This window comes from Neophocaena asiaeorientalis, unplaced genomic scaffold (assembly GCF_003031525.2).
Source record: "Neophocaena asiaeorientalis asiaeorientalis breed wild unplaced genomic scaffold, Neophocaena_asiaeorientalis_V1.1 scaffold121, whole genome shotgun sequence".
NCBI classification, from domain to species: Eukaryota; Metazoa; Chordata; class Mammalia; order Artiodactyla; family Phocoenidae; genus Neophocaena; species Neophocaena asiaeorientalis.
Genome location: NW_020172142.1, coordinates 1,500,862 through 1,515,962, shown reverse-complemented (window position 1 = coordinate 1,515,962; position 15,101 = coordinate 1,500,862). Strand labels below are relative to the sequence as shown.

General features: G+C 40.0%; 1 protein-coding gene across 2 annotated transcripts in view; it reads left to right on the top strand.

The window, feature by feature from the left end:
• ULK4 (unc-51 like kinase 4) overlaps positions 1–15,101 on the top strand; it is a 511,648-nt gene that overhangs the window by 165,073 nt on the left and 331,474 nt on the right. The gene's annotated exons all lie outside the window — the stretch shown is intronic.

The window sequence follows — 15,101 nt, the reverse complement described above, 5'->3', positions numbered from 1 at the left end:
AATTCCTGAGACCGTAGGTCTGAGAGCATAACTTCTCAGAGCAGCCTTCTCAGCAGTTCCCAGGAGTGTGAATTTATGTGGAGGGGTTGGTGACTAGATCTGGTTTTCCTAACTCTGAGGGTATCATCCCCACACCCGCCTCAAAGTGCCCAGCTCTGTGTAGAAGACTCCCAAAACTCCGCACGCTGGGCAGACGTGAGCTCAGACCCCGTCTCTCTGGTCCCACTGGCCTCCATTGGAGCCTTGTGTTTGTGGTATTGGTAAATGCCTCCAGAGCACTATCAGTTCCATGCTCATATGTTCTACTCAACTCTCTAGTTAAGGCTTTCATTCAGAAATTGGTAGGAAGGCTCCCCCACTGCCTTTTCAGGTCTTAAATATTTTAAGGTTTTGGTTGTTGATATTTTATCTGGCAATTTTTCATTGTGAATTTTCAGCGAGAGAATTAATCCAAATAACCATACCCACTACTGCCAGAAAGCCTGTTTGTTATGATTACTTTCTTAGCAAGGATTTCTCAGTCTTCCATTGAGATACTACTTGCCTGAGTGTTGCTTATTGATTCTTTTCCTTAATGAGCAGTAACCCCATGGATAATCTGTTAAGATCCAGTATTTACAAATGTCTATACTTATATTTAATTAGACATTTAATTAGTTTACTTTCTAATCATGAAGTGCTACCATAATAATCATTGCAAGGACAGCCTGTGTTACTATAGGAAAGCTATCATTGTAACTCATGGACTTCCTAAAAAATATTTTTTTAATGCTGTAACTCATGGGAAATCCTCTAATTACCTCTTCTCGAGCATGACTGGAAGACGTGAAATTGAAGATCCAGCACCGCAAAGAGTATCACATTGTTGGAAATGTTAGCACAAACTATATTCAAGGGTACTGGTCAGTACTTTGTTATGTGGAAGTGGTTACATGCATTTAATTCTTGCCGAGCAAAGATAGTTAACTCACATTTTTTTCCCACAGTTGAGATCATTTAGTGCCTCATAGTTGGAAATTATCAGTGTGGCTTGCAGAGCAGTTAGAAATACCATAATGATTTGGTTTGTACAGAGAATTTGTTCCCATTCATGGTGGTTTCAAAAAAAATGTTATTCATAGCAAAGGGGAAAATAAAGATTCTTTATTAGAAATTTCTAACAGTAATATACATAAGTTGCCTAAAATATAATCTGTTTAAACTTTAAAAACCATAAAAGCTTAAGCCATGGCTTTAAGCTAAGCCATAATACCTTCTTTAATGAAAAGCCTGTCCTTTTGTAAGTTTTTAAACTGAAGGCTGGAGGCTAATAAACATTGAGTAGTTTAACTTGAATGAAACTAAAGTTTTGAGTTAGTACCAAGAGTTGGTGAGGATGTAGAGCAAATGGAACTCTCAGAAACTTCTAGTGGGAATGTAAGTTGGTACAATTCCTTTGGAAACCTGTTTGGTAGTAGCTACTGAAAGTAAACATAAATACATTATGACTCAGCAATTTCACCTATAAATATACATTCAATAGAAATGCAAGCATATGTTCACCCATATACATGTAGAGGATGCTCATAGCCCCAGATGGGAAACTATCCAAATGCCAATCAACAATCTAATGGGTAAGTAAGCTATGATTTGGTCATGCAATAGAATACTTTGCAGCAAGGAAAATGAATGATCTGTAGTTACACTGAAGAACATGGATAAATCTCACAAAGTTAATCTGTGACAAAGATAACAAATACGAAATAACATGATCGATTTGCATTAAGTTTAAAAACAGAGAAAACTAATCAGTTACAAGTCAGGTTAGTGGATACCCTTGGGGCAATTAAGGGTTTATAAGGGGGCTTTGTCCAAAATGTCCTCGAAGTGCCTTTTTTTTTTTTTTAATCTGGGTGCTAGTAATATGAGTGTGTTCATATTGTGAAAGTTAACTAAGTTATATACTTAGGATTAGTACATCTTTGTGTTATATTAAAAAGTTTACACAGATATGAAAAAGGTTTTCTAATAAAAAAGTGTTTAGAGCTTAATGTAAGCCTATTTTTTTAAGCCTATTTTTTAAATGAAGTTAACTGATATGAATTAGCATATCTATGTATCATTGACATGGACTTGTATTCTGTATTAGTTTCCTGTAGCTGCTATAACAAATTACCACAAATTTAGTGGCTTAAAAAAACACAGATTTATTATTTTAGAATTCTGTAGGTCAGAAGTACAGAATGGGTCTTTGGGGCTACAAGCAAGATGTCAGCCTACCTGTGTTCCTTTTAAGAGGATCTGAGGAGAAAATCTGTTTGTTTGTTTGTTTGGCTTTTCCAGCTTCTAAGAGCTGCCTGCATTCCTTGGCTTGTGACCCCCTTCCTCCATCTTTGAAGCTGGCAGTGTAGTACCTTCAAATCTCTCTCTCCCCTCTCTCTCTCTCTCTCACCTCTGCTTTTGTTGTCACACCTTCTTCTCTGACTCTGGCCCTCTTGTCAAGGACCTTTGATTTTACATTGGGCCCACCTGTATAATCCAGGATAAACACCTCAAGTTCCTTAACTTAATCACATCTACAAAATCCCTTTTGCTGTGTAAGGTAACAAATGAACAGGTTTCAGGGATAAGGGTGTGGACATCTTTCTGTCTACCATCATTCTGTCTACCACAAATTCCTATTTTTTTCGATGCCTTCATTACTATAATTATTTTGGTGCTCTAATTATATCAGATTTGGCCTTTCAAGTTGGCTCCTCTGTCCTTGTGACATACCCTCTCATTTTTTGAGTGAGTTTTTACTTTGTGTCACAGCAAGATATTCTTGCCTCAGTTTGTAACTAACCTGACCTGGCTCTAGAATCAGTCATTTCTTTGAGGAGCCCTGGTTCCCTTTCGTGGGAAATGGCTTTAGAGACCACAATCAGGGCGCTAAATGTCTCCTGTCTCCTGGGATGTCTTAGCTTCTAGACCCTTCCAAGAAACAGAGCTAGGAAATATATACATGTAAGTACACGTATGAACACACAGAGGACACACTTGTATGCATACTTACATATACACGTACACACACATAAACATATTTTGAAATCATGAGTTCACACCAGTGTCTTCAAATCCAGTTCATCCCCACATGGTTCTTTCTTGCCTTGCCCCATTCCATATTTTTGTGTCCTTTCTTCCTTTGTAAAAATTCTGGCTTCCAGCAACATCAGCACATTTCCTCATTTGCTTAATGTTATAATACGTCTGAAATTGTTGCAGAATTGCTTTACCCAGACCAGTACGAAAACAAACCTCATGAAATCAGGATTTGTTTGCAGAATTTCCTCCTCCCCCGACCTCCCAGATGTCACCCAAGCAAGGCTGGGGTGTACAGTCAATACTTGGATTAGTGCCCCGTCTGCCCTTTCAGTGTGGTCATATTGAATAATATTCATTTGAAATATAGTTGATTTATTTTCAATTTGCTTTCAATTTTAGGTTTTCTTCCCTTCTTATGCTTTTTGATTCGATTTGATGTTTTTATTTTATGTATTTATTTATTTTTGCGGTACGCGGGCCTCTCACTGTTGTGGCCTCTCCCGTTGCGGAGCACAGGCTCAGCGGCCATGGCTCACGGGCCCTGCCACTCCGTGGCATGCGGGATCTTCCCGGACCGGGGCACAAACCCGTGTCCCCTGCATCGACAGGCGGACTCTCAACCACCGCGCCACCAGGGAAGCGCATTGATTTTATTTTTTGAATATGTAGAAGGTTAGCATGCTTCCAAAAGTAAAAACTGTAAAAACAGACATATTCAGAGCAGCATCACTCCCTTCCCCTCTCCCCCCCGGGTATATAGCCTGCTCACTTCATCACCATTCCATCATACCCTCCCTACTCTTATAGGTAACCAGTCTCGTTGTCTGGCTTGTCCTTTCAGTGTTTCTTTTTGTAGAGATAACGTTTTCTTATTTCCCCTTTCTTCCTTATACAAGAAGTAACATACTACATTTTCTCTTTTGCACTTTGCTTTTTCATTTAGTATGGATACTGGAAATTATTCCATCTCTTTCTTCATAAGAGCAGTGTAGCACTCCGTCATGTTTGTGTATATCGTAGGTTGTTCAACCCATCTCTGATGTGTGGACATTTGGGTAGTTTCTAATCTTTTCAATCACAAACAAGTAACCTTGTGCGTGTGCAGTTTCCTTCTGTTGGAGGTGTCTCTTCAGTGCAAATTCCTGGACTGTGGGATCAAAGGGTAGATGCGTATGTAGTTTTGCTAGATACTTCCCGAGTCCCTTCCACATGGGTTTACTATTTTGCTTTCCCACCAGCAGTGATCAGAGGGCCTGTTTCTCCCCAGTCTTGCCAGTAGTGTATTGTCAAACTTCTGAAATTTTGCCAACCTGATGTGGCCTCGGGAATTCCTTAACATCTTTCTAAGCACTTAATCTTGTAAAGAAGATTTAAACAGTGTTGTGTCTAGTTTTTATAGTTAGTTGTTCTCCTCAAAAGGGGCCTTCTGAATCATCTGCTCTGCCATTAGCAGTGGTAGAGGTCATGTTCTAGGCACGTTTTTCCTGGACACCTGACAGTACCTCGTGTGGGGTAAGGAGACCCGCAGTTGGTGTGAACATGTTAATTGTTGTGCTGTCAGATGTACCAGATTTTTTTAAGGTCTACTGAAATGAAGGAACTGCTGATTAATTTTCAAAGGTAGAATAGGAATTTTAGTTGAGTGCTTAGAATAGTAAACTTCCACTTTCAAGTTATTTACTTCCATCAGTAAAATTTTTTTTAATTAAGAAAAAACACCCTCTACAAAAATAAGAGTATAAAGCATACTTTCGTTATAAATGATTAAGGTTTAGAAATATATTTTCCATAGGTTATAAGATTGTTGCTTTATTCTTTGTGAAATAAGAAAATTTGAATGTGGGTACGTGGTTACTTACAGTTTAAAGCTGCTGAACTTCAGTATCTCATGTTCAACCTTTCTTAAAATGGAAAAGAAGTTTTTAAAATTATAAACAAATCTTCATCTTGGGCATCAGTGGCTTTACTTAATAACAAATGAAATATGGTTTAGCGTGAGTGTAATTTACATGTTTCAGTGCATTTGTGATTGTTTCGCTTGAAGGTCTCAGAGCTGTCTTTAGCATCCCTACCTCACAGACATTCATTTCTTCTGAGCCATGTTGCTGAGGACCAATAGTAGTAATTAATGAGCATATGCAGACACATGTGTTTTGAATGAGGGACCCAGTTTTGGAGCACAGAAATAAAAATGTCCCTAGACTTGGGAATCTGCATTTTCAAAAAGACTTCAAAACGACTCTGTTTTTATGACATGTCCTGAAATGACCTTTAGCACACATGAATATCTTTGTTTAAGAAAGCAATACCACTAACATTAAATATTAAAATTCCTTGGATTGCTCCATATAGGTGTATTACCTCTGCAACTAAAAAAAGTAATGAATGGTGGAATTTTATGATAGAGAAAAGTCATTAATGCAGGGACATTGCATAGAGTTACAGTGGTATTTATTTAAATGGTGTACATGTTGTTTATAAGTTCTGTGGAAGATTCTAGAAGGGGAAGGCACTGATGAACAAATCATCTAACTCCACAGCAGCAAAAGGGCTCTCAGTCTATTGTCTCAGATGTTCCAGTCTCTTCTTTTTAACAAGGAGACCTAGTACCAATGAGCAAACCATGCCAATCGGAAGGGTTAGAAGAGTTTCTCTGTCATAAGCTGTATCAGATTTTTGTCATCCTAGATTCCTCACTGTGACTCGGAAGTGATTTCGTAAAGAGAGTTTTTAGGTTTTTGTCCTTTTTTCTTCTTCATTGTTATCTATTTTATTGCCGTTTGGCATTGGGTTGTCATTAAAGCATACCATTTTTCTTGAGGAAACAGTGCGGGGGGGTGGTGGTGAAGAGTAAGCTGGGACGAAGTGAGAGAGTGGCATGGACATATATACCCTACCAAATGTAAAATAGCACAGGGAGATCAGCTCGGTGCTTTGTGACCACCTTAGAGTGGTGGGGTAGGGAAGGTGGGAGGGAGATGCAAGAGGGAGGGGAAATGGGGATATATGTATACATATAGCTGATACACTTTGTTATGCAGCAGAAACTAACACAACGTTGTAAAGCAATTATACTCCAATAAAGATGAAAAAAAAAAGATACACGCAAAAAAAAAAAAGCATACCATTTTCATGTGACTTCTCAAAATGCAGACTGAGGTTCATCATGGGTCACACCGCACTCCCCAAGTGATATTTTTGAATCACACATTCTGTAACATGACTAATCGATAATCGTTCTTTGTATTGGTATTGAAACTGTACAACCTCAGGTGAGATTCAAACACAGCCAAAACTCATACTGGAGCTCAGACCCACTGTCTTTTAATTGAAGTCGCACACCTGAAGCTCAGGTTCTTTATGTCTCAGTGCAGAAGGAACTCAGTGAGAGGCGAAGTGATAGGTAAGAAGTAGATTTATTGAGAGAGGTACACACTCCACAGACAGAAAGCAGTCCGTCTCAAAAGGCGACAGCAGCCCCAAAATACAGGGTGGTTAGTTTTTATGGGCACAGTAATTTCATAGGCTAATAAGTAGGAGGATTATTCCAGCTATTTTGGGGAAGGGGCAGGGATTTCCAGGAATTGGGCCACCGCCCACTTTTGGGCTTTTTATGGGTGGCCTCGGAACTGTCATGGCACCTGTGGGCGTGTCATTTAATATATGCTAATGAGGGAGGGCTTAAGGTGTGCCCTGATTGCCATGGGGGGACTGGAGTCAAGCTGATGAGAAACAGAGCATCCTATGTGGTTTGGACAGGAGAGCATATTTAGGTTTCTCTGGTTGGTCTTGAGTCAAAGGGGACACAGTATAAAAAAGAGTGAGGCTGGCAGTTATCGATCAAGTCCTAGCCATTCTGAGTTTATGGCTGCAGCTGTTACAATGTGGCTTCCATGTTGTTTCCTGCACAGGTTGCGGCTGGAGTCCTTTTGTCATAAATAGTCTGACCACTGTTCATTTGTATATTCAGACTCTTGGAAGCAAACATTAGGAGAAGGTGAAAAGCAGATAAAATACTAGAGTCAGTGAGGTAAAAACTCAAGCATTGGCAATGAACCATGGAAAGTAAATAAGCCCTTGCACATTCCTATAAATCTTGGAGAGGACACTAGATTTCTTAGAGCGTGCAGGGCTAAGGGTTTTCCTTTTAAATCTCGAAGTTTGGGGTGATGGCAGCTGACAACTAGGATACAAAATCAAATGAGTTTTTTTTTTTTTTGAGAAATTAGCATTCTATAGGACAAGTACCTTTTATGTTTCAAAGTTTTTTTTTTACATCCTATTCATATTAATAGGATAAATTAGTATGAATAGAGGTATAGCAGTGATATAAAAATGGACACAGAAAACACTTAAGTATTTTGTTTACTCATATATTCATAATAAGTGCCTTTTGCAAACCACCTGTTTAAATGAAGCACTGAGAATACACTGGGGTGCTAGAATCAGGCCCTGCTCTGAATCGGTTCAGTGCTGGTTGAGAGGAAGGGACCCATATGGAAAGCAAAGATTGGACCGCCGTAGATGATTGGACTGTGTTGGTGGTATGCATGGGGCATGCCGCGAGCCCTACTCAGTCTAACAGGGTCTGGAGATGATTTTTTAGAGGAGGCAATTCTTGAGCTAAATTTTGAAGGCACGTTGGAATCAACTCCTGATGGGCTCCTGTGGGAGGAGTGGGTGTTATAGGCAGAAAAAAATCATGTATACAAAGGGAGAGGAGTGTGAAACGATTTCATAAGTCATTTTATGGTTTCTCCGAGTATTATTTTGAGAAACCTAGTGTAATTTACTTGAAACTACTTAACCTTTCACAAGAGGTGTGAAATTATATGCATGAGTTAGTTTTTTTTTTTAACTGAAGTAGAATTGATTTACAATTTTGTGTTAGTTTCTAGTGTATGGCAAATTGATTCAGATATATATATGTATATATATATATACATACATACACATATATACTTTTTCAGATCCTTTTATAGTTTATTACAAGATATTGAATATAGTTCCCTGTGGTATATAGTAGGTTCTTGTTGTTTATCTGTTTTATATATAGGAGTTTGTATCTGCTAATCCCAAACTCCTAATTTATCCCTCCCCACCCTTTCCCCTTTGGTAACCTTACGTTTGTTTTCTGTGTCTGTGAGTCTTTGCGTGAGTTAGTTTTAATCTCTGTCCTAGGAGAGGTCAGTTTATATGTGAAGTACACTTTCAGGAATACATCCTCCAGGGATGATTAGTTAGCATTTGAAAAACTCTGATCAGAAGTTCACACTTGTGAGGTGTCTTTATATTGATGATACTTTTGTTAGAAAGATTTTTTCCTTCGGTGAAATTAGTCCTTTTTGCAAGAGATGTGGATTAGCTAGAAATATTGTACAGGTGGCCCACCCTTGGAAGGGTTCAAGAAACCACTGAGCCCAGCCGAGGGGTGTTCTTGGCATTGGACTCATTTGTTCCTGTGTTTTGTATGCTGGAAGCCTTGGGCAGTCTGCCGAGGTTTGTGGACTCCTTCTAACAATGGTGTTTTTAAATGCATAAAGCAAATTAAATAAAATGCACAGGGTTATATAGGAAACCATTTGTACTGAAATATAGTTGTCAGAATAGTTTTTTAAAAAAATTTGCCCTGCTTCTGGGCCCAAATAACCATCATTACTGTGGTTCCAAGAGCCTTTTCCTGTGTTTGTTCTCCCCTGTGCCCCCAGATCACTTCAAGCACCCTTGGAGCTGCTCTTTTATTTTGCAGCAGTCCCCTTCTGTGAGCGAGTACCTGTGAGCTCCAGAGATTTGGGCCCGGAGGCTGAGGCTAGAACTTTGCTTCATTTGTCATCTTGAGACAGTCTCTCAATTTAGAGTTCCTTTCTCATCTCTGACTGGAATCTTGCAAATTGTATGTCTAGATGATTGTTTTAATTCTCATGTGAATGTTTTCAAATTAAATTCAGAGTAAATTACTGTAAATATCTCAGAAAAAGAAGAAAGAAAGCCTAAGTCATCGCATGGATCTCTAGGCCTTTGAATCTAACTTCTGGCAGCTCTTTAGTTTAAAGGCAGTGGCAGCAACAACAATAAAATACATCCCAACCTCTTCCAGGAAATGCTGGCTTTTGTCTCCACATCCCAATTTATATAATGTTAGTTACTTTATACATATGTGTATACGTATTTGTAAATGGGCTCATTTCCCTTCTGGCCCTTAGTAGCTATTAAGTTCTGAGAGTGGTGGTGATAAAAAATCCCCTTACCTACATACTGTGAGCTCATCTAAATCATTTATTTTATGTTTGTGTGTGTATGTATATGTATTATTGTGTACACACAATTAATGTTTGTAAATGTTGGGATGTGTCAGTTATACAGACTTTTTTCCCTTGCATTTTTTTTTTTTTTTTTTTTTTTTTTCCGTACGCCAGCCTCTCACCGCTGTGGCCTCTCCCATCGTGGAGCACAGACTCCGGATGCGCAGGCTCAGCGGCCATGGCCCACGGGCCCAGCCGCTCTGCGGCATGTGGGATCTTCCCGGACCGGGGCACGAACCCGTGTCCCCTGCATCGGCAGGCGGACTCCCAACCACTGTGCCACCAGGGAAGCCCTCCCCTGCATTTTGTTGAGAGTAGATACCCTTCTGATTTGTATGGGAATTTATTGAAATGGTTTATTTAACTTCCTTTGCTACATTTTCTTTACATTTTCTGCCTTAAACGCTACTCCAGGAACTAAAGATGTTTCTTTGCTCTCGTCTCCGAAGTAACTAACATTTTAAATGTTTTATTTTCATGTTGTCTTTTTGGCTGGAATCATTGTATATTTAACTTTAAGTGAACATTTTGCCAAAAGAGATGTGGTCTCCTTTTTCTTGTGAGGATTGTAAAAACAACAGTCTTTTCCTGAACACCATTTATTATTTCAGTCTCTGTAGTTATTGAATAGAGTATAAATAAAACTAATGAAATTGTTCTTCAGTTTTTATATCCTTTGCCTGGTTTGACTGGCTAAGCATGCAGGTATTTTCCGTGTAATTTCATTTTTCAGTTCATGTCTTAATGGGTAGCTTTCGTTTGATAAAGTAGTCAACTGTCATCGCTCACCAAAAATACGAATTAAAGGTGAATAGTCAAATAATGTTCTAAACCTTCTTGTAGTCTTCATTTACATATTATAAAAAGCATTTTATTTTTCCATTACCACCCTACTGTTACTTCTTCTCAAGGATCATTCTCAGTTGGAAGGATTAAATTTGTATCATCTTGGGATGCTATTATAATTGCCTTGAGTTATTCAGAGGAATACTGTGTTAATTTAAAAATTAAATAATATTATAATTAAATAGATTTCTTCTTTTAAGACTTACGAAATACATTTTTAATACAGACATTTACATTTAGTATGTATTTTAAGATTATAGGTATTGTTTCAGGATACATAGTGTCATGCTGCCTGTATCATTTTGCAAGTTGATGTTTTCATTAAATAATGAAATATAAATGTAATGATTTATTCACTGTCTTTTCACTCCTGAAATCAGATCTGCAGTGAGTGTTTTTAAATGTGTTAGGTAGAAGCTGAATTGCTGAGTTGTATGCTGTGTTCGTGTTCAGCTTTGGTTGGTGTTGTGAAATTGTTCTTCCAAGTTAAATACTGATTTTTTTTTTTTGTGGTATGTGAGTACCCATTTCCCCCAGTCTTGGTATTATGTGATTTTCTAACTGGATTTGTGTAAGTTGGTATCTGTTTTGTTCTACCTTTCATTTCTCTGATTATTAGTGGAGTTGAGTAGTTTTGATATGGTTACTGGCTATTTAGGTATTCTCCTTCGGGGGGTCCCCTATTCATGTATTCTGCATATTCATCCATTGTCAGGTATAGGGATTGCAGAACTTTCTCCTAGCCAATGGCTTTTCTTCTCATTTTGTTTATGAGGACTCATCTTCTACGAGTATTTTTCATTTTAATGTCAAATTTATTAGTATTTAAAAAAATTATTTATTTTGGGCTGCATTGGGTCTTCGTTACTGCACGCGGGCTTTCTCTCGTTGTGGCGAGCGGGGGCTACTCTTCACTGCGGCAAGCGGGCTTCTCATCACGGTGGCTTCTCTTGTTGAGGAGCACGGGCTCTAGGCGAGCAGGCTTCAGTAGTTGCGGCTCGTGGGTTCTAGAGCGCAGGCTCAGTAGTTGTGGCGCACGGGCTTAGCTGCTCAGCGGCATGTGGGATCTTTTTGGACCAGGGCTTGAACCCGTGTCCCCTGCATTGGCATGCAGATTCCCAACCGCTGTGCCACCAGGGAAATCCCTGTTAGTATTTTCTTTTAGTTTGTACTTTTTAGGTATCATTTAAAAAGGCTTTTCCTACTCTAATAACACAAAGGCCATTCTCTCATATTTTCCTTTAAGAGCTTTTGTTTTAACTGTTAGATCTTTTAAGCCTCCAGTAATTTTTTTTTTAGCATTATGATATTTTTTTTTACCAAATAGACAACTAAATTGTACCTATTCCTTCAGTGAATAGTCTATGTGTTTTTCCACTGTTGGTAGTACTCTATCTGCTACTTACTGCGTTCCCATATGTATCTGTTTCTAGGCTCTCTGTTCTGTTCCATGAATCTCTTTGTCTACCCCTTTGCTTGTGCCATCATGTTTATTTCCATCACAGTAAACTTGGAAACTTGAGAAGGTGAACCAAATATGCCTCATGCTTTTTGGAAAATTTTCCATTATTCCTGACCCTCTCCTTTCCAAATACATTATAGAATCAGTATGAGGAGTTCATGCAAACCTCGTTAGAATATTTATTTTTATTGGAATTACAGATTAATTTGCACAGAGTTGACCTCTCTGAGGCTTCTCATCATTTACTATATTTTACCTTCATTTATTTTTTCTCTAACATATAGATCTGAGTGTCTGACCTATGTCATTTTCCTTCTTTCTGAAAAACTTAACATTTCTTGCAAGGCAAGTCTGCTGGCAAAACATTTCTTCAGTTACTGTGTGTGTGAGAAAGTCTTTATTTTTCCTTTTACTCTTGAGGGATAATTTCACTCAGAATTCTAGGGTGGTGTTTTTTTCCCTCTCAGCACTTCAAATATTTCACTCCAGCATGATGTATCAGGTAAAATGAACTGAGATCACTGAGCCGTTAGTGTGAAGTTTTATGTTTATCTGGCTAAGAGCTAGGCTGTGTTTACTGTTTGCCGTAGCTGTAGGTTTCAGAGGCTAAAATTCCCCATAATGTCCTTATTTTGTCTCTCCTGTTGTCTTGGGTTTCCCTGATAGCTCCTTCTGAAATAAAGCCCGTGTCTTTATAATAAAGCAGCTCTCTGTTGTAATCCTGTTATTACACAGGAGCCCTATTGATGTGGTGAGGTGGGGGGAGGAGGGTTCCGTAGCCCCTCTGATTTGGTCTCATTCCTCTTCTGAGCATGTGCGCCTGGGCTGTGAACTTCACAAGTGCTTCTCACCTCACCCCCCTCCCCGTTGTCAGGTGCAGGTGCACGCAGGGCCTGAAGGAGGTTTTCTCTCTTCTGCTCAGACACCGGCAATTACTCAGTTACCCTTTATGTTTTTGCTCCAGCTGCTGGCTCCACTGGTGGTTTCTGCTCCTGTTAAGCCATGATTCTCTGTCTTTGCCTGTCTCTTCACTTCTGGGAGACAGCTGGTTTGCCCTGTGACTTGAAGCCTCTGGTATGTCTGAGAAGAGTTACTGATTTTCAGTTTGTCTTTTTTCTTGTTTTGAGCATGGTTGTGACAGCTTTCAAGCTGTTTTTCAGAAGTCCATCGATGGCTGTCATACATATTTTGTGTATATATATATATATATATATATATATATATATATATATATACACATACACACACATATGTATGTATATTTCTATGAAAGTCATGATGTCGTAGATACCTTAGAATTTTATTACTGTTGTAAATGGTATCTTTTTCTAATTATGTTATTTGTTTGGTTGTTGTAGGCATATTGGAAAACTACTGATTTTTGTCTCTTCATCTTCTGACAGCCTTGCTTTTTGGACCATGCCTAATTGTTGGTTTTCGAACTTATTGAGTTGGACATGTAGATAATTTCAGTCCCACTCCTCTCTTAATATGCCCTCTTAAACCTTCAAGATAGATGTTGAGCGTGTTGATAGCGGTTGATAGTGGGATATATTTCTCTTCTTCGCATAGTTTTTGCTTTTGGTGTACCTGGGAGTTTAGAGTTCTAAAAATTCCTTAGTGAAGCTTGATGTCTATGCTTTGAGTGATGTGATGTCACTTAATGGAAGAGGGTAAACAAAACATCCCTAGTTCTTAGGGTTGTGGTACAAATATATAGATATAATGTTACGTATAAACTTATTTTGTGGAGTGGAGCTAGAACAGGGTAACACTGACGGACCACTACCCATGTGTGGAGATCCTTACCTGTGTAGGGTATCCTTTCATTGGTTTGGACAGCAAGAGGGTGGTGTTGGGCCGTGGTCCGCTTTTCCTGCCCTTTTGTCAGTGTGGTGAGGAGAGCAAATACACATCTTAGGATCAGGAATCAGTTCAGCTATAAACAACAGGAATTTTGTTTATTGTCACCAAAAGAGTTCACCAAATGAGATAGTAGTTTTCAGAATTACACTGTGGAAATGATTTGTCCTTTCTTCATCATCCATTTTCATTTGGGGGGTAAATTTGTTATTTTGGAGTAGGTTGCAAACCATATTTGATTGTGCTCTGTCTGATATAACTAGAAAATCATAGAGGTGGTTTGTGTAATGGGTTTAGATCTTTGGAATCTATTTCTAAAAATCACCAAGATTAACTTGTCATAGCGCTTTGATGTATTTGCAAAAACATGAGGATTATGTATCTCCTTTTCCTCCAGCATTTTAATTGTTGTTTACTTTAAACTTGACTAATTATCACCAGCTTACATATCTTTATTTGATGGTTCAGTGTCAACCCATGCCAACCAGAGTTTGTATTATATACTAAAGATCCTTTCATAAACTCTGAAGATTTTGATAAACTACTGTCTTGATGACCATAATGTCATTTTGACCTGAGGACTTTTTCAGATTTAAATGAGCTTGGTGGTTTATTAAATGTCATGCAGAGTTTAAATCCTGGGTAAATTTAGCTGTTGCTTTTTTTTCAGTCCTTTGACTAATGATTCTGTCAGTGGAAAAGGCATGGGTAGTGGTTGATATTGTAATAGGGGTGGGGCGGGTGCGAGTGACAGTGTGTGACCCTTAGTGGGGCTGTTAGACGTCCTGCTCCCCCAGCAGTCAGCCTCACAGTGGTCTGCGCGTAGCAGAGAGTGCGGTGAGAGGCGGATTGTGGCTGGCCTTCTCCTTGGGGCCCTCCAGGCCCTCTGGCCTTGGGCCGGCGGGTGAGCTGGGGGCCTTGGGGGCAGGGTGCGGACTGTGTCCCGCAGGGCTCCAGAGCCCTCACCAGGCCGCTCATGGTCCAGGCTCGGCCTCGAGGCAGTGGCGAACCTCTACCCCATCCCTGCCTCCACGACCTAATGGCGGTGGCGGTGGTCTCCGTGGGTCGCAGTGCGTGGGACACGGCCCCTGATTTGGGCAGCCTGAGGGCCGGTTGGGTCCTGGGCACCTGGCTCCCTCAGGGATGACGGCTGGGCGGGGTCTGGGGACCTGGCACCGAGGGCGCCGCCAGCTGAGATCTGCCTCCTCAGCCAGGCTAGGCACTGGCGGGAGGACCCGGGCTGGGTGCTGGACCAGCACTCCTGGGCAGGGTGACCGGCCCGCGCAGGGACCCCTCCTCTTAACGGGGCCTGGACCTCGGAGGGCGAAAGTTGAGCCTTGGGATCTTGCCCCTTCTTGTCAGAACAGAGACTAACATTTGTTTGGTGGACGTTTACAGCAGCATCATGACCTGACCTCAAGAGCAAAGGATCTGACACCAAGAAGCTTCCAACAACTAACCCTGCCCCTCCCTCACCTTTCCTGTAAAAGGGCTTTGCTCAAAGCTTTCGGGAAGTTTAGGGTTTTTTTTTTTTTTTTTTTTGTGGTATGGGGGCCCCCCCCCGC